The 26,790-nt window shown below is 47.2% G+C and overlaps 1 long non-coding RNA gene across 1 annotated transcript; it reads right to left on the bottom strand.

The window, feature by feature from the left end:
• Window positions 1-2,176: 2,176 nt before the first annotated feature.
• LOC123345174 lies at window positions 2,177-26,735 on the bottom strand. The gene is made up of 3 exons (XR_006572740.1): window positions 26,612-26,735; window positions 3,160-3,216; window positions 2,177-2,514 (listed from the first exon to the last, which is right to left on the bottom strand). It is a non-coding gene; the product is annotated as an uncharacterized LOC123345174 (long non-coding RNA).
• Window positions 26,736-26,790: the final 55 nt, after the last annotated feature.

Here is a 26,790-nt window from a genome sequence, read left to right on the forward strand (position 1 = left end):
TGGGCTTTCCTCCCCCCGAAACTGTCATCGGGAGGCAGCTACAGAGCTAACAGGCAATGTAAGTAATGCAGTGTCAACACAGACACTGCGTTGCCCGAACAACATGGGCCTACACACTGTGCCTCTTGCAGAGCTGGAGTGATTAAGTTGGTGTAATGGGCGACATTCACAGGCGGGCCCAACATGGTAGTGTAGACACACAGAGTTAGGCCGACATAAACTGCCTTATGTCGGCCTGACTCTGTAGTGTAAACCAGGCCTTTTAAGTCTCATTTTCTAAAATCCCATTGACTCCTAAGTGCTAAAATCCATTTGGAAAACGAGAGGCACAGCAGTGCCTAAATATCTTCAAACATGTGGGCCGACGCCTCTTTGCGCCTCAGTTTCCCCGGTTGTTTAAAAAAGAAACCGTCACCTACTTTTGTAATGTACTTTGAGATGCTCAGCTGAAAGGGGCTGTGTGATTTATCCTGTAAAGTCTGTGTGAGCCACGCTCTTATTGCACTAGAGCTAAATGGGATCATCAACAAGGCAAACCCGATATTGGCCATGGGTTTAAGCCCTGAGCTTATTAAAAAAAAAAAAGCCAATACACCAAAAAATGTGAAGGCCTCATAAGGCCATGTCCTCAGCTGCTGTAAATCAGCCTTGCTCTGTTGAAATCAGTGGAGTTAAGCCAATTTACACCAACAGAGCCGCTGGGCCATATCTGGGAAGCTGCAGTGTATTCCAGCCTTCAGCAGAACAGTCCTTCACTTCATCTGCTTTGCCCTCACTGAATGCATGGTGCTGCCTCTTCCTTTCACCTGATCCTTCTTATATCTAATTATCTGCACCTTTCATGTCCTCCTCTTTATTCCTAATCTGCTGTAAAAATGGAAACAGCTCCAGCTAAGCAGTGACTTTCTTCACCCCAAGGCCGTTGTTACTTCCAGACAAAAAAACATCATTCCGATTGAGCTGAGGTTATAAAGACTTAATTAAATGCTTCAGGGGAGGGGGAAATCCATTAGAAAACAGTTTGTGGACATTAACTAGGAAATTCTTGTCTACATTAGAAAGTTTAGTTAAAGCACTACAACCCCTTAGTGTGGATGCAGTTATATTAATATAGCTCTTCTGTATAGGCAGGGGAATAAGCTAAACTGGGATAAGGCACCTTTACACTGGTATAATTGTCTCCACACCAGGGGTTGTCTCGGTATAGTTATTTCAGTAAAAAAAAAAGCCACACCTCTAATTATACTGATACTTTTGAGTGTAGACTAGGTCTAAGGTTGAATTAAGAACAAGTAAGTGTTTGAAAGTCTAGAAGTTCAAAGTGAAAGTTCCATAAATAATCTCAACTGTGCAGGGTCAAAAATTTTCCATCAGAACTTTTTTTCAGTCGAAAACTGGGTTTTCAATGAAACAAAAGATGTCATGGAAAGTATCCTTTATCCTCAAAAACAAATTGATTTTTCATTGGAAAACCAAGAGCCCAAGCCATTTTGTCCAAAACCCAACTATTCTCCAGTTTTTGGCTGTTTTCAGCTCCAAAGTTTTTGATGCAAAATATTCCTCCACTGCAGTAACAAGGGTCTTGAACGCTGAAGGTGACGATCACTGCTGCTACTAGACAAAATAAAACCACCAAGAGATTGGCATTTAATGGAAGCAAACGCGCCTTTAATGCTATCGGCTAGAGTGAGCTGGTCTTCAAAGTGATTTTTTATTAACATACTTATATAAAAGGAAACCCTCCCCAGGGGGTGAATCCCTGATCACTGGGAGCAGGACTTTCTCCTAGGTGAATTGTGATCACTTCCTGGTTACCTCAGACCCTGAGGTTGTGTCATGGCTTCTGGATGGCATTGCTGAGGTGACCTCCATGGGGCTGTCGGCCATCTTGTAATTGCTGTATATTAAAGGCATGGTAACCTCTTCCCCTCAGCTCCAGCAGCCAGAATAAGAGCCCTTGGTTGCATGGGGTTTGTCAGAAGTGTAGCTAATTGCCTTGGCCAATATCTTCCAGCCACTGCTGTGGCTGGTGTGAAGTGAAGAGCTGCTTCTGAACAAGCTGAGGAGATGACACGATCAGCACCTGCAGTCAGAGTCGGGGGGAAGATCCAGAGATACCAAGAAACAAAACACAACAAGAAGACCTTTATTTATTAAATAGAAGCATGGCCCAAGATAAGCAAGAAGCTTGGAGACCAACATCCCCCCTATATACACTGAACAGGTGAGAGGTTCCTGGACACTGCCAGGGTTTAAGGAAAGTCCATTGTTGTGATCAGGCCAGCTGTGAAATTTCGCTGTGGATCTGAGTGCACATACTGAGTGCCCGTCCTCCACATATAATCCTGGTGTCCCCGGGTCATCACGACCCCTCCCCACTATGTGAGAGGGCTGAGTTTTCTGCCAGTGGGTAGTAGCATGCAGTGAGGTGCTTACTGTTCCTTTCCTGATCCTTGGATCAGAGCTGTGGGGGGACAGCCTCCTGCAGGGATGGGAGCTCACTTTCTGGTTTCCCTGCACAAAGCAAAAAACCATGGGTCGTCCTCAGTGTCCAATACAAATCTCCCTTCCACATACACACCTGCTGTAAGTCATGCACACAGCACCTTCCTGGCTGGGCTGGATGTGTCCTGATGCCAGGCTGAGTTGCTCCCTATGGCCTCTTGGAAGCCTGGGCACTTCCATAGTCAAATGGCAGAAGCGGGCAGAGCTCCTGGAGGACCCAGATTACGACTAGGCGTCCATAGAGAAAGGACTTTGTCTGGGAACTGAAAGAAACCTGCTGCTTTTCCTCAATGGTTACTTGAAGTAGCAGCAACAGGTTCAGGACGGGATTACTCGATCTCTAGCATGTCTTTTCCCCTCATGAAAGCCCCATGTCATGAAACTGCCCCAAAAAGCTACATTTTATGGGCACAAAATTGTGAAAATTTCCATGGGAGAAAAAAGGCTGTCACCATTTTGCACAGCCCTGGTACAAACACTCAGATCTGTCCCTGAAAAGACAGCGAGGAGCAGAAATATAATGATCATACGCTATGCCAGGCTAGAGTTTTGCTTCCAAGATTTCCCCAACTCCGGGCTCAGAAGTCTCTCACGCCCACACAGCCTTCCCACACCCAGCCACCATGCCCTGCTTTTATTTTGAAGCAACATTACCTTGTGAGGGAGTCTGAGCCAACCTCCTGCCTGGTCTCCTCAGCTCCCTCGGGGTGTCTGAAATTGGGAAAAGAACAGGGTGAACCAACACAGACACACCTCCTGAGGCAGTGCCAGGGAACAGCCAGGCACCCAGCATTCCCTCTCCCGTCCAGCCTAGGGCTGGCCAATTCTGCTGCAACTTTTTGACAGCAAATGGGGTTTTGGACTGAACTCATTTTGTGTGTGAAAAGTGTCTGCTTTCCATGGGACATTTCAGCTTCTCAGTGAAAAACCCAACTCCCGAATGTCAGTCTGGAAATGCCACTGCAGTGCCTCCTGGGAGCTGTGATTGGGGGAACTCATGCCCCATCATTCTTTGTGGGCTGAGTTCCCTGCCTGGACAATGTCTCCGCTGGTGACCTGTGGCCAGGGATTCCCACGATTCACTGCAGTGGCTTGGCAAGAGAGGAGGCCAAGATGCAGCATAGGCGGCCCAGCCAGGAATCAAAATATGAGTTTTGGGGTGAAAAAACAAATTTTTGTTGGCCCCAAAGCCAGTGTTTCATAACCTCCATCCCCACCATCATTTTCCAACCAGTTCAACTTCTCACCCGTACCTCACTCAGCCCTTCACTGGGGCTTTCGGGCTGGAATTTTTCAAGGAAGCCCAAAGGAGTTGGGCTTCCACTGAAATTCAATGGGAGTTGGGCACCTTACTCCTTTAGGTGTGTTTGAAAACATCAGCAGGCATGTTTAACAGTACAGTGGGGTTAGAGTACAGGGATCTCCTCTTTGAATAGGGCCCATTCCTCACGCCTTTACATTGCGGAGTTCATAGAGACTAATGATGGAGCAGTGCCTAGGCAGTGCATAAGCAGGTCTTAATTTAGCCCCAGGATAACCCAAGAGAAAAGTGATCCAGTGACATCCTGCAGTACATTGTGAGCAGGCATGTAAAAATACGTAGCACTTTTCTCTTCAGAATGCTTTACAAGCACTTGCTAATTAATCCCAGTCCATCCCTGGAGAAGCAGGTCAGTAGTGTTACTTTCAATACTGAGATGGGGAAACTGAGGCACAGGTGTTTCAGGTTGGGTGCCTAAGAAGTGAGGCGCGCAGACTCAGTGGCCCCATTTGAAAATGGAGGCATAAGCGAGCTGCCTTCAGCTCTAGAGCGAGCAAGTGTGAGAGCCAGAATTAGAACTCAGGAGCTCCTGAGTTCAGAGCATTAGAGCAAAATTGCCTGTGAGGAAGGCAAGTTCAGAAATTAAAAGTGTTTTTTTTAAATTTCTATTCTCATGTGGTGCAGACTCTTTCACCTGTGTCATGATCAACAGCACCGCCTCCTGTGGGGAGGGTGAACTCGCCTGGGCAAATACAGGATCCCCCTACTTTCTGCCCCAAACTCAAAGCTTTCAGAATTTGAAACAGTTCAGTTGACCTTTGTTTCTCTCCTTATTTTTATGTTTGCTCTGCTGGGTCCTGACACAGCCAGCAGTCAACAGCTGCAAGAACCAAGTCCGCTTCAAAGTTACGGATTTCATTTTGCAACGTGCCAGATATTTGTTAACGTGGCAGCAGCACATTGAGAAGGGAGCCAAGAGTACTTCCCAGGGCCACACCTGCCCTTGCGTCCCCTTGCCAAAGTCTGTGGTTTTACAGTCACATCTTTTAAAAAAAAATATTTGTGTATTTGGATTGTAAATTCTCTAGAGCAAGGACCACGAATCATTGTGCACTTGTACAATGCTTAGTACAATTGGGGCCCTGATCTTGGTCAGGGCTTTTAAGTGCTATTGTAATACAATCAATGAATGAATAAAGAATGGCTTTGAAAACGGAGTTCCTTTGGGTATTGCAGTTTCAGCATCATTCTCTGCCAAGTTACATCTGATAGTGGAGAGGAATAAATACTTATCTGTTATGGGCCAGATTTTCAGCTGCTGAACACCCATAATTGGGAACAAATTTTTCAGAGAGGATCAGCTGTCATTTAGGCACCTCAACAGGGCCAGATTTTCTGTAGTGCTCAGCAGCCAACCTACTCTTTGGAAAAATCTGGCTGCCTGTTAAATGGGAAACTAAGCACTTTTGAAAATCTGGGCCTTATTAGTTAAGTGTTGACAGAGGATTGAGCCCATACAAGACACACACTACGCAATAGTCCTTGCCCTGGAGAGCTGGCAGTCGATCAGAAACAGCAAACTAGAGGCACTGGGAACCAGAGAAGGGAATGGTTAGGGTTATTACTGCTTTTAATGGTTGTTAGTATTCTGATAACGCAATCAAAATCAAAAGAAGGAAAAAAAAGTCGTAGATGATCAGTGAGTTATTACTAGGAAATGCTAAGGTTCTTGATTGTGAATGAGCGATTAATTACATTCTACAAACAGAAGTTTTATCTGCATTGAAAAGCAAAGAAAGCTGTTTTTTATTCCAGTCCATTGTACAGTCTTATTGTCACTGTGGTTTAATCATCAGATCACCTCTTCTTTTCTACTACAAGGTATATTGAGAATTCTTAATATTTACACACAAGCCGGGGCTTACTTCTTTGTTGATATATTCTGTATTCACTTGCCAGCCTATCAATAAGCATTGGCTGGTATTAACTGTAAAATAAATTCTTTTAAAAACCTATTAAACATAAAACAATCCAAAAAAGAGAGTGCTAAACGAACATCTCTCCAGTTTGAGAGACAGCCCTCTTCTAACCAGCAGCTCTCAAAATGGTCTTCTGCACATATTTTTCCCTAGACTAATTAAAAACAGATGCTTGACAGAATGGTAGTTGCAACTAATGTATCATCACCAACTTCTGTTTGTTCCCAGACATTTATACAAGAATTGTGATAATTCATCGACCAGACTGACACAGAACTGGCCCTGCTGATATTGAACTAAAACATGACAATAGTGGATAGTGCATATCTAGCAACCTGAATGGATACAAGCGACAAGGGGGGTGGATGTCACTGCTTGACAGACATTCTAGGAGAAGGAGGCTTTTTGCTTAGTTGTGCCATTTGCACACCCAGTTGTTTTGAAACGCATTTTTGGCCTTGATAATTTGAGAATGTTTAAAGTCATGCAGCAATGAACAGTACAATTGTTGGTGCCTTTCTGCTAATGCTGATTGCCCTGTTTGTAGCTACATGCTACATAGCAGGGATGAAAGAAGCTGCTGCTCCTGTCTGCAGCTCAGCCAGCCATGCTTCAATGGTGGACATTATCTGAGGTCATACCTCCATTTCCATATGGGACTGAGGTGAACCACCGTTAAAGCCAAGAGATGTAAAGCTACTGGGTCCATTTTCACTGACCTGGGGCTCTGAAGACCCCTTCTTTAGCAGCAGTTTAGCTCTCACACGTGCAACTGTCCTCTCAGGTTCCCCCTCATTAGCCCACCAGCAAGACTAGGAGAACTTTCGTCCTTCTGGGATAACAGGTGTCCAAATGAGAGTCCAAGCCTTCCCCCAGTCACCCCCATTGTCAGGATATGAGAGCCCTACACATCCTGCTGGACCTGCTCAGTCAAAGGGGAGCTCATGTCCTCCTTCCTCCCTAAGCGCCAACCTTGGTAACTGAGATAAAGAACAGGCAGCCACTGAGGGGATGTTTATGCTGCACAAACCCCCCAAACCTGGCAGCAGCAAGTCTCCGAGCCCAAGGCAACAGACTCAGGCTCGTGGGGCTCGCATGACAGGACTCAAAAAGTGGCATAGACATTCCCGCTTGGGCTGAAGCCCAGGGTCCGATCCAGCCCAAGTGGGAATGTCTACACTGCTATTTTTAGCCCTGTAACACCAAATCTCACTCCTCCCCCTAGCTACATCCTTTGCTCTGCTACCATCCAATGCACCCACCCAATATGTCCAAAGCCCTTTCTCCTTCCCAAATCTTTCCTGTTCTTCTGTTGGAAGCCTCCTTCTTATGCTACTTCCCACATTCCTTGCTATCAGGCCTACGGTTCCCATGGAACCCAGGGACTACAATTCCCAGAATTCCCCTGTTCCAAACTGGGACTAGGACCTTGACGGACAGGTAGCCAGACTTAAAAGGCTAGCATATCATCCTATATCTTTCTTTCAGCAACATATCCATTTACATAAAACAATGTATTATTAATAATTAACAGATAAACAGATATTACTGAAAAGGCAATGCCATCTAATGAGAACCAAGGAGGAGGGTGTGAGAAAGAAAGACAAAGCAGAAGTACTCTCTGATATGCAGCCTGTAATCTCTATCATCTTCCCATCAACTATTGGCTAAAACTAAGAACAAACAATAACTTATATAGAAAGCAAAAGCCCAGGAAGTCACATTCCTGATCCCTTTTCCTTCCAGGGAAAGACTAGTCCAGTTTAGAATTTCAGTTTGCTTTTAATTTCCAATGGACAGAAATCTCATGAGTACATTTGATCCATCCTGGCAAACACACTGGGGACCATCACCCCTCTGGCAGCCGAGACCTGGAGGCAGGAGAGACTCAACAAGGAGCAGAGGCAGGGCCACGCCAAGGCAGAAGAACAGTATCCTCTCCACTCATGAGACTGTAAGCTGAAGACAGCAGAAGCTCAAGGCCTGACCCCTGCAACCATCAAGTTGCATAAACAGCAGACCTTGTACAGAGAATCTTACGTAAGCTAATTTTCACTCTGCTCCTCGTTTGTGTCTGCACTCATCCTTTCTCATAACGCATGCTCTGATTTTTGGTGCACGGGTGGAGAAAGAGGGAGGCGCCTATGTAGCAGAATGGCTTTTCTCCATGCAGCGTTAGGTTGATGAGAGCTTTGCTTGACTCTGGGCTTGGTTTTCAGATGGGAACGTCTTCATCATGAGATGTATAATGACTAACCACCACAGGGGATGTGGTCCACACTTTGCCAGTGGGTTCCAGATGGAAAGCATGGTCTTGTGCCTCTGTATGGAACAGGAACCCGCGAATTCTAGTCCTCCCTCTACTTCAGGTTAGCCCTGTGACTGACTCACTGGGGCTTAGTAGCTCAAACCTGGAGTAAGACTCAGGAGACGTGGGTTTCATTCCAACAGAAGTTATGGACTGGATGCAGAAATTATTGGGTGACATTCTCTGGGCTCAGCTGTGCAGGAAGTTAGACTCAATGATCACAGTGGCCTCTTCTGGCCTTAAAATTTTCTGCTCCTGCTCCTTTGATGACATCACACACACTTCGGAGTCCTTTCACCTCCTCACTGGCTCCTACTGCAGCAAGTTCAAACTTCACACGCTCACCCCAGACATCTTGGCTTCTACCTACATTCCAGCCCTGGTTTCTGCCTATTTCCCTCCCCATGCCTGGTGTTATGATTCATGTGTTGATTTAGACCATGGGAGGGACCGGGTCTTCTTTTATTTTTTGTAACACCCCACATACACTTACAGCCACAGGGAGTAATAGATCATAACTGCAGGCCAGACTCTCTCTCTTTGCTTTGTCCCCCTTGGCTGCGAAATGAGCGTTCTGGCTACCCACAAAGAATACTTGTGCTGAGAGTGAGAGTTCTCCAAGCAGAGGATCAGGGCGGCTGACACTCAAATCTACAGGCTACTGTAGTGACATCACCATGGTGGAACACACCCTCTGACAACCATCTACAATGCAACTGGGAGGTGTGATTGCTGCATGTGTAGACAAGTCCCAGCTAGCTGTGATCTAGCTAGATCAGGGGTTCTCAAACTGCATAGCACTGCGACCCCCTTCTGACAACAAAAATGACTACATGACCCCAGGAATCCCACCACCTTGGATGGGGAAGGGGTCAAAATCAAAGCCCAAGGGCTTCAGACCCAGCCTGGGGGCCTGTAACTGAGCCCCGCCGCCCAGGGCTGAATCCCTCGGGCTTTGGCTTGGGCCCTGAGCCCCAGCAAGTCTAAGCCAGTCCTGGCGACCCCACTAAAATGGGGTCACGACCCACTTTGAGGGTCCAGATCCACAGTTTGAGAACCGCTGAGCTAGATGAAACTAGCCTGAGTAACACTAGCTGTGAAGCCACGGCAGCACAGCTGGCCTGGACCCTGGGTACGTACGCAAGTGGCCACTGGACCACGCTGCCACAGCTTCACAGCTGTTGTTACCAGGCAGTGTCTTGCCCTTTGCAACTCAGCATGCGGAGGGTCTGCAGAATGTCAGCTGGGCATGTTCCTCAGTCCTGTCTCCCTCTGTGGAAGGGCATTTCCCCATTTCCCTTCCTGATCGGATAGCACAGAGCCAGCACGTGGGCTTTTATTTATAACATGATTTCTCGGGCAACCAATTAGTCTTTAATTCTGTGTCTGCTACAGGCAGTCCAGGAGGCAGCTTGGACCATCCAGACCCTGCCTGGAATCAGACACTTTTTCGTCTCCGCCATGACGGAAGCTGGGCTCTTTAAATGCCAATTTCACCGACCCACTTTCAGATGTCTCCAGTCTCCGCCGGTAAATAGATTTCTGTGTCTACAAAAGAAACCTCTTCAAGCCGAGTCTCTCTTTGAAGAGAACAGCTGCGCTCTCTGCAGAGGCCCCCTCGCTCCAGCTCGGCCCGCTGGAGTGCAGCGAAGCCATTTGGGAGCTTTCATCCTGCTCCGCTGCGAGCACGGTGCCATTAGTGCTGAGTTGTTTCCATCTGAGCCAAATTGGGGCAGGTGCTGACCAAGATCTGAAAACCTGAACCACCCACTAAACCCTCCTCTGTGAGAGACAATGGAGTCCAGCAGACACGGCAATCTGCTGTGAGTTAAGAAACCTGCTGCTGGGTGACCTTGGGCACTTTCTTTGGGGTGTCACTCTTTAGGGCGGGGACTGTCTCTCAGTGTGCGTTTGTACAGCACCTGGCACAAGGATTGCAGCTGGGGCCTCTAGATGCGACTATAATACAAATAGCAATACTACTGAAATCAATGGGCTTTACAGGTGCTCAACGCTGCATAAGCAGGTCCCACTGTACAAAACAGACCCCTGCTGCACATGTCCAGAGAACTACATAGCAACCCTCACATTTACTTGAGTGGGGCTACTCATGGAATGTGCAAGTAAGTGTGGCAGCCTCTCAGGCTTAGTTATTAAAGGCTCATTGCCAAATTCAGCCCCTTGGAGAGACTGCCCTAAATCATAACCCTCCCTGCGCAGAAGGGGCATTTACATATTGCCAGAAAATGTCACAGGGCAGCACTAAAACTGGCAGCACGATCTTGCACCTGCAGGTTCGCACGTCTGCACTGCGCAGGGCTTGCTCCTGTGAGATCCTGGAGAGCCCTCAGCTCTTGTTAACTTCAGGGGGATTTGAGGGTGCACACTCAGCACTTCTGGACCACACACGGAGAACACAGACGAAGGCTCCTTTGGAAATGCAGTTCTGCCAGTATGTAATTAGTGGCGGCGGAATGTCATTCCCAATGCACACGCAGAGTCGGGCAGTGTAGATTGCTCCAAACTGAGACAGAATTTATATACACGGCAATGCTAGTCGCAGCTTTTCCGATCACAGTAAACAAGTGCAAACGCGGGTTAATGTCCATACAAAACCATCTGCACGATCAGACACACTGAATCATGGCATTGGGCATACACATTATGGAGAGGAAACAGCCTTACGCTCTTGATCTACAGACATTTCCCTAAGGTCTGAAAAGGGTTCAGGAGTGATGAGAACACAGCCCTGCCCCACCAAGCCCAAAGTTGCGCTAATGAGGCCCATAAAAGAGATTTAAGGATCCCAGACGGGGATTATAAGAGTCAGGGAAGGAAAAAGCTTGTTAGATAACAGAGGCCATGCATCTGCCAGGGCACGTATGGGGCCTGATCCTGATCTCACACCACTTATACAGGGGTGTGACTCTCGGTGGAGTCGCTGGTATAAGTGAAATCAGGCCTACGTCTATATCAGGTGCCAGAGAGGTAGAGTCCCCCCATATATCTGGTACAATAGAGGCCATTACATGGAAACGACCCATAACCTTAGATAAGGTGCTGAGCAGTAGCAATAACCGCTGTCCCTTGTGGCTGCAGCCCCATACATTTCAAGCGTACTAGATAGTGCCGGTGCAGCTGGGCTTCTTCGAAAGAGCCAGCTCTCGTGCCCCCTCCCCTCCCCGCCACAGGGCACAGAGATGAGGAAGGACGTACGGTTCAACCCTGTTGAAGAAGTGGCGCCGAAGCAGGATGGCCAGGGTGCTGATGACCAGGAGGGTGGTGCACATGGCTCTTCCTCCATCACCACAGAAAGCAGAAGGCCGGCCACATCCCTGGCGCTACCGAGGAGGCAGTGGCAGAGCAGCTCTGCTGCCCTCAGCCTGGTCCTGTCTGCTCCCGCGGCTAGCGTGCGAATCCAAGCCAGCAGGTTGTTTTCCAGTCACTCGGTCACCTGCAGGAGCTCATGACCCGTTTTAGAGGGGATTAGAGCAGGATCAGATGTAATTAATGGGCAACAAATGAGGACACACTCCTCTGATTTTTGCGTAGGAAGGGGCCGGGCAGCCGGTCCATGAACGCTTCGGCTCTTAGTTGGTTTAGGCTTTTCACCCCGTTCTCATGTAATGGGCCAGCCCCAGATATGACAGGCCGGAGGCAAGTGTCCCTTCTGTGTAGTGAGCCTGTCCTGCACACACCCTTCCCCCATCACACGGACCTCCCCTCCCCGACTTCCTGTCTCTGGCCATAAGGTTTCCATATGCTGCCTTCTGTCTTCTACCTACTTATCTCCTATCCTTCCTATCTGTCTGAGTGCCCTGCAGTGCTCATTACACCCGTCTCTAGGTACTCCAGCCCTGCTTTCTCCCTTTCTCTGGGTCCATGGCCCCAGACTCCTCCTTTTCCATCCCCTCACCCCCCATCTGTGCTTACAAGGCTCTGAATCACCCCTCTCTCCATATCCTGCCCTCTCCCCACCGCTCCCTCCCTCGCTGCTAATCTGACAAACTGCAGATTGCATGTAATTCCCCACAGACTTGCTCCTGCTGCCAAACTGTTAGCCCCCTTTGCCCATCGCTACTCCCCTCCTCTTTTCTCTGTCCCTTCACGCAGGCTCGAAAGTGATGCAAGCGCCTTCCCCTCTGCAGGTCCTGTCCTCCAGAGGAGACTTCTCCTCATCAGACCTTTGTCCCTTTTCAAATCTCATCTGAAAACCTACAGCAACATCTTCTCTCTTCCCCACCCGTCTTCGTTTTTTTTTCCTTTTGCTGTTGGTCTTCTGAGAGTGTGCTTAGTTTATGCACCATCACATTTCATTTTCCCATGCAAACCGTGTATATCCTAGGCAAGGTGACTTTTATTTCAGGGCCACGAGAACAACCAAGAGAGAAGCCTCCATGAGAAAAACAAAGGCAGGGTCAAGGAGACACATATTTAGGCTTTATTCTCATTGCGAAAAGAAGGCGCCTTTAACCACAGGCTGACTCACACACGAGCTATCCTGCTGTAAAATCCTGGTGCAGATAAGCACTGTCGTTTTCACCACGAGGAAAAGTAGTGAGGTCAGCCACGGGCAGAGGGGTAGCACTGGCCTCACCTGGCTACCTCGCAGGAAACACTCCAGGTACCTTGTCTGCACTAGGATTTTACAGTGAGATAACTACTGCATGTTACTTATCTGGCTGAACCCCTCCCCCCCTGCCACCACCACCATCTTTTTGGCAGTAGCCACAGACCGACAGACAGACTACAGAGACTCGGCCTGCCCCATTCTGCATCCTGAACTGATGGCAGCTCACAGCAGCCAAGGGGATTCCTCTATGTTTAAAGGCCCAGCTTACACAAAGCAGAATGACTGCTTCTCCTTTCATGTGCATATCTACATGCACTGCACATCCAGTGCCTTTATCCCACTGCTTTCATGTGCATATCTACATGCACCGCACATACAGTGCCTTTATCCCACTGCTTTCATGTGCATATCTACATGCACCGCACATACAGTGCCTTTACTCCACTGCTTTCATGTGCATATCTACATGCACCGCACATACATACAGTGCCTTTAACCCCCTGCCTTCTGTCATTTATACCATACACTACCCTGTGTTTAACCCTGTAAAGCACTACAGAGGGAGCAGATCCTGCATTCCTTACTCACCCTGACATCCCATTGGCTTCAGTGGAACTACTGAGTGCAGCACAACTGCTGTGTGATTTGTATTGTTCTGATCGAAAATGTCACACATCACCTGGCTGGGTCGAGCTTTGTAAGCCAGAGGACAATGAAGGTACATTTACATATCAACAGGGCCCCATGAAATACATCCTAGAGTACTCCAGGAGCTGACAGAGAGGGTATCTGAGCCATTAGCGATTATCTTTGAAAAGTCATGGAAGACGGGAGAGATTCCAGAGGACTGGAAAAGGGCAAATATAGTGCCCATCTATACAAAGGGAAATAAGGACAACCTGGGGAATTACAGACCAGACAGCTTAACTTCAATTCCTGGAAAGCTAATGGAGCAAATAATCAAGCAATCAATTTGCAAACACCTAGAAGATAATAAGGTGATAAGTAACAGTCACCATGGACTTGTCAAGAACAAATTGTGTCAAACCAACCTACTCGCTTTCTTTGACAGGATAACAAGCCTTGTGGATAGAGGGAAGTGATAGACGTGGTATATCTTGACTTTAGTAAGGCTTTTGATACTGTCTCACATAACCTTCTCATAAACACACTAGGGAAATACAGCCTAGCTGGAACTACTATAAGGTGGGTATATAACTCGTTCAAAAAATATTCCCAGAGAGTAGTTATCAGTGGTTACAGTCAAGCTGGAATGGCATATTGAGTGGGGTCCTGCACAGGGATTGGTTCTGGGTCCTGTTCTGTTCAATATCTTTATCAGTGATTTAGATAATGGCATAGAAAGTACACTTACAAACAATTTGCGAATGATACCAAGCTGGGAGGGGTTGCAAGTGCTTTGGAGAATAGGATTAAAATTCAAAATGATCTGAACAAACTGGAGAAATGGTCTGAAGAAAATAGGATGAAATTCAATAACGACAAATGCAAAGTATTCCACTTTGGAAGGAACAATCTCAGTCGCACACATACAAAATGGGAAATGGCTGCCTAGGAAGGAGTACTGCAGAAAGGGATCTAGGGGTCATAGTGGATCACAAGCTAAATATGAGTGAACACGGTTGCAAAAAAAGCAAGCATCATTCTGGGATGTATGAGCAGGAGTGTTGGAAGCAAGACGTGAGAAGTAATTTTTCTGCTCTATTCTGTACTGATTAGGCCTCAACTGGAGTATTGTGTCCAGTTCTGGGTGCCACATTTCAGGAAAAATGTGGACAAATTGGAGAAAGTCCAGAGGAGAGCAACAAAAATGATTAAAGATCTAGAAAACATGACCTAAGAGGGAAGATTGAAAAAACTGAGTTTATTTAGTCTGGGGAGGAGAAGACTGAGAGGGGACATGACACAGTTTTCAAGAACATAAAAGATTGTTACAAGGAAGAGGGAAAAAAATTATTCTCCTTAACCTCTGAGGACAGGACAAGAAGCAATGGGCTTAAATTACAGCCAGGGCAGTTTAGGTTGGACATTAGGAAAAACTTCCTAACTGTCGGGGTGGTTAAGCACTGGAATAAATTGCCTAGGGAGGTTGTGGAATCTCCATCACTGGAGATTTTTAAGAGCAAGTTAGATAAACCCCTGTCAGGGATGGTCTAGATAATGCTTGGTCCTGCCACGAGTGCAGGGGACTGGACTAGATGACCTCTTGAGTTCCCTTCCCATCCTATGACTATGAGTCTATGATTCTATAAAGTTAACGATGCCATTAAGCTATACAAACAGGGGGACCGCTTAGTGATCACACCGGCAGACAGTCTGCACCTCAGGAACTTTCCTGACTTTCAAAACAGAGACCAAAGACTTTGAGTAATATAAGGGGGGCAGAGACATTTGAGTTATCCTTCACTGGGGGGACGACAGGGCACAGCACCATTGCCCCTATGAAAACTGGATCCTCTGGGCCTGGGAGGAGTTCACTTGGACACAAGTGAAAAACCTGCTTAGTCTCAGACTTTAACGGGCTGAAATTAAGTTTTACTCACCAGAGAGCGGGTTTCGTTGAGTTTATAACCGTAGCTGTCTCTCTTATTCTTGCTTAGTATCACTTAAAGCTCTGTTGTTTGTTAATAAACGTATCCTTGTTTTATTACACAACCCTCTGAGTGCTGTATATTAAACTGGAGAGTGAGTGCTCAGCTAGCCAAAGAGGCCGGTGTGTGTCTGTCTCTTTGGAGGCAGTGAACTCAGTGACTTCTGCGAGTGTCCAGTGAGAGGGACTGGGCACGGCAGAGAGACGTCTCTGGGGAACTCAGGGATTGGGGTGCACTGATTGTGACCTGGCAGGCAAGGGTTGGCCGGGCAGAGTGCTGAAGAGTTTGCTGGCAAGGCTGATGAATAGGTGTGTCAGGGAGCTGACACGTAGCTTAGCAGCAGCAAAGCTCTCACTTGCTGAGGATGAGAGGGGTCCCGCAGGGGCTCACAGTTCTGAGTGTCATGAGCACGAAGTCGCACCTCCCAAAGAATCCAGTGCAGGACCTGAACTGTGGCTGGAATCGCTTCTCCAGTTACCGGGTCTTGATCTTCGGCTAGTATACATGGCCGTAGCTCGTGGATTTGCGCCAGTTTCCACCAGCGGAAGATCTGCGTTAATTGAACAGAAATTATTTCTGGCCATTCTTTGGAATGAAGAAATGACGCTTTTCCACAGCTGGAGTCAGCCCCGCGAGCTCAGTGAACTCACTTGAGGACACGTCTTGCCCTGGGATGCAGCCTATCCGTTCCAAACAAGCTTGACTGACGTGTCGAGAGCCCCAGTTCAAAAGCAAGGTGGTGTGAGCAGCCCTAGACCTTGAGAGCAGGGATGGAAGGGGAAGGCAGATTTAATGGGTTCTGAAGGCTTTTCCTTTTAAGATACGAATCAATGAATCTTTCTGGGGAGCCTGGGTAATGTGATCTGAATAAGAAATGGGGCTTGTCTTTGAACCTGAGTTAGGTTCCGTGACAGTGTTTGCTTCATGGGCTGGCGCCAAATGCAAGATGACACGAATCCGAGAGCAGGCTGGCTTTCCGGCGCTCCCCCTGCCACGAGCAGACCAGCTTCGCAAAGGAAAGTTTCAACAAAGAGATTTCTGTTGAAAGCTTTGGCTTGGTTCCCAATAGCCCTGTCGCTGCTGCTGAGCTGCCGGCCCCTGACACGGGCTGCATTTATGACGGCTCTGGACTCGGGGTGGGGTCAGGCACTAACATTTGGATCAGGTTCTTGAATATCGGCGCTTGGATCAGCTCAGGACCTTCCCGTCATTGTTCCACCAGGAGGGGGCAGATTACCTGGCCTCACAGAGTAAGGGGGGCCCTGCCAACCCAGTGCCTAGACCCGAGCGAAGGCAGCAGGGCAGTAGTAACTGCGGAAGGACATTTGAGGGAAAGGCTTTGCATGGCAGCCTGGAGCGTGAGGTGAGGGAGGGGAAACTGGAGGCTGATCAGGGCCCAAGGAGGGTTAGCAGCAAAGCCTGGGGTCACAATCCTGTCCCACATGGCCTTATCTAATCTAGCTATCTAATGGGGGGTGTTTTTAAAGCACCCTCTCTGTTACCCACTACTTGTTGAGATGAGTTCCTGTCTGCATCCTGTAAAACTTGCCCATACCGGTATTGCCCTGGCCTCTTCTTTTGTCATTCAGTGTTGAACGCATTCTAAACCAATATGCATTTCCTCACCTTTTGGGGGCGAAGCCAGACTTTAAGGCACCTGCTCCCCTACATGGTGTAAACTTTGCTTGTGCCAATCAGAAACGAACACAAACAGGTTTTGGGCCCCGTCCCCTATGACACTTCTATGATGTCATAGTGGGTACTTTATGGCCTGCCTGCCATGTGCAGGCAGGGAGAGGAGAAAGAAAACGAATCCTGTGTATACCCGTGTATTCTGTGTATACCCGTGTATCCTGTGTATACCCGTGTGTCCTGTGTATACCTGTAACCGAGCCTGATCACCTCGAAGCCTCTCTCTCAGCTCACGTGTTTCAAATAGAGCTTCTACGTTTGCCGGTCGTTATGCGTTGGTTTGTATTTGTAAGTATCAGTTATTACTAAATGCTGCATCTTTGTTTATAAATATTGTTAGTAGATATTTTAGTCATTGTGTGTTTTAAGTTTCATTAACTCTATTAGCTAATCATACGCTGCTCCCTTACCCCTTGTAATTATCCCCAATAAAACTTTTAAATTGATTAAGTTTAGTGTGTGTGTGTGTGTGTCTGCAGTTTGCATCGTGACCCACACTCTCCTTGCATCCCTTATCAATATAGTCTGTTGCCACGTGCAGCCTGGTAAATAACAGGCCTGCATTTTTCTTTCGCCCCTGCGAGTCCGTGGCAATCCACATGGCGTCACGAACAGGATGCAAGGGAGTTGGGCCATGCCCGTGGCATGCTGCAGACCGCGCAGATTATGAAACTGAACAGTTCCAATATTTGCAGTTTCACCTTTTTACTAGCCAAAATTCGACTAATCCAAAAATAGAATGGATCTGTTCCCTTGGCTCGGGCAAAACTCTAAAAGTTTATACTGTGCCTTTAACCCTGGCAGATACTCTGAGGCTGTTTCCACCGTCCTCTTTAGCATGATATGCAAGGCCCTTGATCTGTCCTCTGTCCTCCACGGGGGCACAATGTTTGCAGCTAAACAGGCAGCCCTAGGCTCTCCTAAAGATGATAATGAGGAGAAGACAGAAAAGGTAGAGCCCATCACTACCCCCCCCAGTCCCTCTCAGAAAATTTTGCCACCCCCATATGAAGCTCCTAAAACTCCTCTGTATCCAGCTCTGCCAACAGCCCCAGAATTTACTGAATCTAAAACTGTAGCAGAAGCTTTGCCTATTGCGATAACTAACCTTGATGGAGTTAATCTTTCTTGGCTCAGGTCTCGCTACCTTCCTAGGTTGCTCTTCACCCCCACCCCTTCCCCTCCTCCGCCTCTCCTCACTTCGGCTCTCTCTCTTTTTGTTTTAAAAGTTAAAAGTTATAGTTTTTACAGAAACCTCCAAAAAATAAAGCAATTGAAAACGGAACAAAACAAGAAACAAAAAGAAAACAAGGTAAAAACTTTAAATACAGTAAATTAATTATTTTAACCCTTCAGGAATACAACAGCTGGAATTATTCCTAACTTTCTTGAAGATATGGTTGCCAAGCAACAGAAGTGCACTCTTTGCTTCTTATTCTAACCACTAACTAATATTTGTAACATGGGCTTTTCTTATTTCCATATAGCAGAGTTTTAAAATAATGTTAAATATAAAGTAATGCAAAATTCCTTGTTACCGAATTAATAAAAGTGTATTGGTATTTGCCAAATGTATTGTATCAAATTTATGCTACAAGTTTTAAATAAGGTAATAATTTGTTTACTCAAATGTTTAACTCTTTTACTTTTTATTTTTGGTTGTGTTATTTTGTATAAATATGAATAGAATTTTGGCGCCATTTGTTTTTAATTGTAAGTTTGTTCTATATGTCATGTGTGTGTGTTGTGTCTATGTTGTGTGTGTCACGTGACTATTTTTTTTCCAAAAAATTATTTTTATTTTGTTGCAACAAAAGTCAATTTTATACCCTTTTAAAAATATATATATAAGATGTGGTACCACACTATTTTAAAATCATGGTTGGGGTGTAATCATAGTATATTAACACCAATTTTTTGTGCAAAGTTCAAAAAGGTTTCAGTTACAAATATATGTACATATATTTCTGCCTCAAGAAATAATGCAATTGCAAACAAAGGAATTCTCTTTTATCAATCACAGTTTTGTTTTTTAAGTTTCTTTTTTTTAAATTTGTTATTAAAAAAAAATGTGAGGGGAAACCTCAACATTAAGGTAAAGATAATATTAACAAATGTCAATTTCTTGTTTGGGATTTTTATAAACTTGTTTGCACTTTTAATTATAGTTATAAGAATGTCATAACCAAAATGTTTTAAAATAACAATTTATGCATAAAGCTAACCAAACATTTTCAACAGGTTTCCACCTTTGGCTCCCAAACATAACAAAGCATCATAAAAGTATACCCTCAAATACCCTCAAAGTATTTGCATGTATCTGTATTTAAAATTTATTTTGGTTTAATTTTATAGTTGGTTTGTATTTGTTATACTGCTCTCCCTCACAACATCTTTGCCCACTGCTCTCCCTCACGACATCTTTGCCCACAGAGCCCTTAGGAGAGGGTGTACTACAAGCTTGGTTTGCCACCTACTGGGTGCAGGAGGTCAGCGGAAACCAGTCCCTGTCAGCGCTGAGTCCAGAAGATTGTCTTGTTTGCTCCACTCAGTTCTCACCTAAATATCCATTACCCTTTCAATTTGTACCAATAGTTTATAATTTTTCTTCATTTAATATATCTAGTGTAAATTGTTCTTCCCCCTATGTGCAGTGGGCTGCTTTTACTGTTTGTAATAATTGTTCTTCACAATTTAATTCTTATGTGTTTCCAGTTCTTAATGCTTCAGGTCGAAGTGATCATAGCTTTCCTTTAATTGAGAGTATTAAAGTTCCAGCATCTCATTGTTGGGTTTTTGTTGGTAATAGTTTAACCCCAGCCCCTACTTGGGTTGGTACTTATTCTAATTGTTCTATGTGGAGTTTCTCTTATGCTAATACCTCCCTAACTTAACCCACTCTTTTTGGACAGCAGCTTCCTTCCTCGCCTCCTCTATTGTTAGTTTTAACCCTGTTGGTTATATGATGTTACGTGATCAAGTGCTGTTTCAATCCCTTGCTATTGAAATGCTTGCTAATACTACAGGCAAGGGCCTCTTCTTAATTAATCAGCACTAAATACATTAATGATTCAATATTTGTTACAATCTTCCTCATTTTGTACTAAATTTGCTAAAGTATATCCTGACTTTGCTGATAAATGTTGCGTTTCTTTGCCTTCTATTTCTCCTAATTTGTCCTCAATTGTTAAAGGCCTGCAAACGTTGAGCTCTACTGTCAGAGAGTCACGAGAGTCCTTCCAGTTTTGGTCATGGCTCGATTGGCTTGGCCTTGCGCCCTACAAATCCTATTTCCAATCCCTGTTTGTGTCCCTTCTGGTTGGGCTCGCTCTTCTCTGTCTCGGATGTGCCTTCATTAAAGCCTGCATTCACAAGTTTGGTGCCTCGGCCTCAGGGCCCAAGGAGGGTTAGCAGCAAAGCCTGGGGTCACAATCCTGTCCCACATGGCCTTATCTAATCTAGCTATCTAATGGGGGGTGTTTTTAAAGCACCCTCTCTGTTACCCACTACTCTCACCCGCCGGGCTTAAACCACAAAGTTTCAGTTCTCCAGATCGCCGTGTGGGAAGCCGGTGGTTTCACTTCAGTTCTCCGAACGAATGAGTTTTGCACCAGTCACAATAACTCACACACCCTGCTCCCATCTTCCTTCCTCTGCCCTGTGCAAATCCAACCTGCCACAAATCCAGAAGCATCCAGGGCTCTTCCTGCCAAAGGGAGTGCAAGCAACCACTTACCCTACCTTTCCATCACCCAGGGAGCAGCCCACCATGCCTGCTTCAACCCGGACTGCGGCAGGGCCTGAGGCCCCCAGACGTTTCCTTTTCTCCACAAGTCTTTCCACAGAGGCTCTAATCCTCTTTTTTTACAAGCTGGCTAAGCTGTTTGTCTCCGTAATATCAGATGGCAGCTCATTCCAGGGGGGATTTTTTTAATTTAAGAGCCACCAGCTCCCCAGATGCTCACACTTAAAGAGGTCAGCAGGATACTGCACTTCCCCAGTCACTCTCTTCCATCCTTCCCAGCTGTACCTACGCTGCTGGGGCGGTATTGACGCTCCGGTCTGGCGCTGGGTGTGACAGTACATTACCGGCTTCCCAGGGCCCTCCGGCTACTCTCCCTGCCTCCCCGGCACTACTGCCCCGTCTCTGCACCCTGTTTCTCTGTGATGCAGACGTACGGCCTTTGTCACCTCCCAGCTGTATCCTTGCAAGGACCTGCCTCCAAAGACCAGAAGCTGCAGCTAACTCAGGACGTGACGGCCGCCTCTAGAGGGTATTCTCTGAAGAGGCACTGGATTTCTAGAACCCTACGTGGTTGAGATCCCTGCTGTCTGTGAGATCAGCGCTCTCCCCAGAGCTGCGGGAAAGGCTGGTCACTCTTACCAACGGCACTTGACTTAAACATTTGGGCCTGGGAGCTGGGTGTTCTCACTGGAGGGGTGCTGGCTCTGGAATTTCCTGCCTCAGTTGATCCAACAGCGCCACAAGCCTTGTCTACATGGGAAAGTCACATTGGTTTTTAAAGCAGTTTAGTTAAACTGGTGCAAACCCCCGGGTGGCAGTTTAACAGAGGCTTTAGTTTAGACCTGTTCCCAATCGACTACAGTCAGACTTCAAAAGGCCTGGTTTAAACCACAGTAAGAGTATTCACCCAGAGATTTGTACTCCTCTAATTACATCAGTTTAAATCCATCCCTTAGGTTAAACCAGGGCTGCAATGTCACATAGACAAGGCCTAAGGTTCTTGCCCTTCTGGCTCCTCTGTTGTGCCAGGCTCTTTATGTGCAGGCAGTTGGGGGGAGGGACTCCCCTGCCCCTGGCAATGGGGGAGCCCATATGAAGTTGGCCTGTGTTGGCAAACTCCGTATTTAGTATCCAAATTAGCTAGACGGCCGGCTGCATGAACTAGCGAGGATCCCGTCACACTCCACATCAGCCACTCCTCCTTGTGGCCCCTGCATCCCCACCACAAGGCTCTCACTCTCCTGGGGCGACAGCAACATAGAGTCCTGGAGTTCAAGGCCAGAAAGGACCATCGCGTCCTCTCGTCCGGCCTCCTGCAAATCCCAGGCCGCCCACCACCAGCCAGCACCTGCCCACTAAACCCAGCAACCACAAGTATTACAGCTCACAGGAGGCCACAGGCAGAGAACGGGAAGGAGAGAGGTGCACTGACATCCGAGCAATGGCTGGGAAATGATGAAGGGACCTGCACCCACATGCCTCAGAGGAAGGTGAACCCCCCCAAGGTTGCTGAACGGATTCAGATACCTGAAGGCTTCAAACTTCTCTCTGATGTTGGGGTGTGTGATTTCCCCATCCTCCTACACTAATCACACCCAGAAGGGAGTGTCTTCTTCTAACTGCTAGGCAGACAGTGTGCTCCGCTCTGCACTGGATAGGCCCTGTCTGCCTGCTCACATGCTACCCAAGACAGGCACAGAAGAAGGAGGATGCTTTGGGAAGCCCCCAGGAGGGGGGTGAGGAGGATGTTTGTTTTCAATTAAAATGATTAACTTTTTGTGGGCCTTGCAGAAGGAGCGAGTCTTCGGGTGGAACCTCAACGAGCTGAGGAGGGTGGTTTGGTGGGCTGGGATGGGGAAGTATTTCTGGGCTTCTTCCTGCATTTATACCCACCTGGCACCTGCTTCTTAACCAGACTGAGGAGCCCGTCCAAGCCACAGCATAACCTGTGTATGTTCCACACCCTCCTGTACTCTTCACGCTGCTCCGTGGCACAGGGCTGCCTCCTGCAGGACAACCTCTGACCAGGGTTCTGCTCCCTGCTCTGCATGTGTAGCACATCCAGGGCTCTGCAGTGCTGGGGCAGCAGCTCAGAAGCTGCAGGAAGAGCAAACAGTGTGGGCATGAGCAGGGGAGGATTAAGGAAGCCAGCACAGAAAGACACCAGAATGCTGCTGCAGAGCACGGTTATCTCTGCAAAGAGAGGGAAAGCGAAGCAGCTAATGTCACAGCATTTGGCAGGCTCTGCAGGGCTTGCATTGGCTTTTGCATGTTGCTTTAACTTTTTCCTTGAAGCTCAAGCTTGTGCTGCGGTGTTAGAGACAACCCACATACACACAGGCGCATTCTGCCTTTGGTTATACCCTTGTGTCCCCACAGAGCTCGGTGTTAGCGAGGGCACAACTTAAGTTGCAGTTTACACACAAATCTCTTGGTGCTCAGTAATGACGGCGGTAAGAAACCGACAACGAGTCCATAGCATTTAAATGGGCTTTAGGCAAAATCTCTCCCTTGCAGGGTGCCTGGCTGTGGCGAGAGCTCCTTAAAGCCTCTCTCATTTCCTGAAGTCTTGTTAATTTCTTTTCACCCCAGGCCTTCTCAATCAACAGCAGGGTTATATTCAAGAGAGAGCGAAATTGCACTGCAAAGCACCGTGGGTAATGCGTGCAATCCGTTCTAGGAACCAGAGGGCTTAGTCTCAGCAGCATTAGGGGAGACGAGCTGAAAGATCCCAGAGCAAAAAGAGCAGCGACACTGAGCAGCGTTTTTTTCCATCCAGAGAACACAAGCAGTGTCTAGGGTGGGAAGCAGAACCGAGATGGGCCCTGGGATTGGGAAGCCTACCCCCTGCACACACAAAAGGCTGCTCCTTCCTCCCGAAACACTTTTTGGGCACGTTGATTCCGATATGGGGTTGCATTCACACAGCATGCCTAACACACCATGCACACAGTGGAGAGTCCTCAAACACCCCGCCCCCCTTTCCTGGGGATTGCCTTGGTTCTTAATTACAGTAATGCAGGCCTAAGACAGGGTTGTACATACAGACATGAGCTCCAAAACTCTTTCCAGAGAGGGCTGGTAGGATTTATCCCTGCGCAACCAGTTGTCCCCTACCCCTTGAATTCCCTGTCACCTCAAAGAAACTCTCCATCTTTAATGGTGCTAATGAGACTCCCCTGTTCTGGTTGTCAGGGCGAGTCAGGAGAATGGCCCTACACCTCCATACAGGGACCTGGCACATGACAGCCAGTTGCAAGAAGTTACAAGGGAAAAGCAAGGGATGGCACTCAAAATCAGGACTGCAGCATCCACAAGAGAAGTGTTTCATCCTGAGAACTAGAGTGAAAGGTTAAACTAGAAGGTTAAACTGAGAACTAGAGTTAAATCAAACTGGGCAGCAATGCACAGGAATATCTAACGGGCAGACTCAAAGCTGTTGGGAGTTGGAGGAAGTCTTGGCTTGAGCTTACTTCCCCCTCTTAGACCAGGAGCCGAGTAAATTTCACACCGGTCCCAGCATATCCATGGAACAGAAGAGGCAACACTGGAAAGCAAAGGCAGTGGAAGAGGCAATGAAGCTGGTGCAGAAAAGGGAAGAGAGAGAGGCTAGAACCTTAAAGCTGGGGAACTGGAGAGGAAATATGGGCTGGGGAGGAGCAATGGATGATGCATGGCAGCATCGATCGCTTCAGCGCCTCCTGCGGCGCAGAACATGGAGGATGTCCTAGAACGCACTTGATCTTGTACGGCTGTGCTGAAACGAAGCAAAGCAGCTTGAAACTGACAAGACTCTGCTCTCTGTGCTCTCTGACTGCTGGCAGGTCAGCATCCTGTCATGTCCAGGCCACTCCGGAGGCAGGCGCGGCGGAATGGCTGGCAGAGCGTGCTCTGGTTCGGAGGGGGGCAGGATGTGAAGATGGGAGACAGAGCAGAGAGGCAGAAAAGAGGGACTGCCGAGGAGAGGGGACTAGAGTGACTGAAATGGACAATGGCAGGGGTGGACAGCAAGAGAGAGAGAGAGAGAGAGACGGGGCCTCCCTAAAAATGTAGAGGAAAGAGTGGATGAGACAAGGGAATAGGAAGATAAACGATGCAGGAGGGAAAGTGACCAAACCGCAATGGAACAAGGAAAAGCAAAGAAGAGAAGTGAAATGGCTGCAAAGAAAACCAAGGGGACCTCTCCCCCGCAAGTAGTTTCAAACCCTCACACAAATACAAGCTGGCATATTTGGAACAACTCTCCTACCCGACTGGCCCCTCTCTGGCCTCACCTGTCATCATATCACCTCCACTCTCTTTGCTCTGCCAGTGGTGCCAGCCAGGGCATTCTCATGTCTTTCTCCAGGCTGCCCTTTTCCCAACCCAAAGAGCCCCTTCCCTAGCCCAGCCCCCTGAGTCACCACTCCCTCTCTCAGTCCCCTCCAAAGGACTCACTTCTCATGCAGTGCCCACAAGAAAAGAGTCCACAAATGACTGGCCAGTCCCTCCTCTGGGCTTTCTGTCGTGCACTGTCTACTCTGCCTGGTTTAGCCATAGGCCCTTCAGGTCTATCAGGGAGGGCAGTGCTCTTCTCCCCATTTTGCAGATGGGAAACTGAGGCACAGAGTGGCCAAGTGACTCTCCCAAGGTCACACAGAGAGTCAGTGGCAGAGACAGGAACTGAAGCCAGGTCTCCAGCTAGCATTCTAACCGGTGGACCACCCTTCCCCGCATTTGGTACCTGCTTTGCACATCTATCTATCTATCTATCTATCTATATGACACCACATGAGCTGATCTAACTCCTAATGAAGTGAATGGAAAGACTCCCATTGGCTACACTGGGAGCTGGATTGGGCTCATAAGGGGATGAATCAGGCCCTGAAAGTACTGTACCGTGCTGTATGTATATTTCACACACAATACTAACTTTACCTACCTTGCAAAACAATATTGCAATGACATGTGACAATTAAATTAAAATGTTGATTGGCTGGTAGCATGACCAAGCTCCACAACTTTAAAGAGACAGTGTCATCTTGAACTGTACAACATGTGCTCCAGCAGCCCACTGTACTCAGCATGGACCTGGCTTCAGAAAACAAATCAGACCGCACTATGTGGCTATCCTCATATAGCGCCGGTGGGCCAGTCTTTCACGCTGATTCGGTCTGTCTGCCTGCCTGCCTCCTGCATCTGCCTCTCCATCTATAGTACTGACCTGTCCATCAGTCTGTCTGATCGATCTCTCTCCCTGCAGGAGTACACACAGCAGGCAAACAGATGAAGGAGAAGACAGAGAGACACTGATATATTTACACACTTTTTCAGTATGTCTATTTCTCTGTCTCCATTCTCCATCTGGGTATTGTCTGTTATTACACTTCCCTGTAGGATTTTCTCTCTATCTATGCAAATGTCTGTGGTGCAGGTACAGTATTTCTGATTTTCAATTAGTTTGAAATGTCATTTGGGTAAAAAAAAACCCCAAACCCACAACACAAGTGTTTCTTTTCTCCTCTAATTCAGTCTACTTCCCTGCCAGCCGAAGTGCTACCTGAGAGGTGGGATGGGTCTATCTGAACAATGCAATCTCCATTACAAAATTATTAACACTAATTAATAATAATACACCAGTGTGCTTTCTCCAGGAGTGCCCTAAGCCACATTCCTCTACCACTGCATTTGGAGAAAGGAAGACAAAGCAAATTCTTATCATTAAAAACATCCCCTTGGGACAGAAAATAATTTAGTTCATGTTGAAATTAAACAATGATTTAATAGGTATTTCTCTCCTTTGCCTTCCACCCACCGCCTCAAACACACAGACTAGAAATCAGAAGCAAGCAGGGATTTTCCCTTCAAAACACAATCTCCTGCAGCCTTAGGTAACGCAAGAGAGAGAAGAAATAGAAAAGGCTAAACCAGCTGTTGGGATAAGTTTAACTGCTCACTTTGGATGCTGCATTTCCTCAGAGTTGTTTACAAGGGCTGAAAAAAGACCTGTAGTCATAAAATCCCCTAAGCAGACGATCCTGATGTTCCACAGAACCTCTTTTTCATCTCTCCCTGTTCAAGGAGAGAGAGAGAGAGAGAGAGAGAGAGAGAGAGAGAGAGAGGAGGAGAGAGAGGG

This window comes from Mauremys mutica, chromosome 12 (assembly GCF_020497125.1).
Source record: "Mauremys mutica isolate MM-2020 ecotype Southern chromosome 12, ASM2049712v1, whole genome shotgun sequence".
NCBI classification, from domain to species: Eukaryota; Metazoa; Chordata; order Testudines; family Geoemydidae; genus Mauremys; species Mauremys mutica.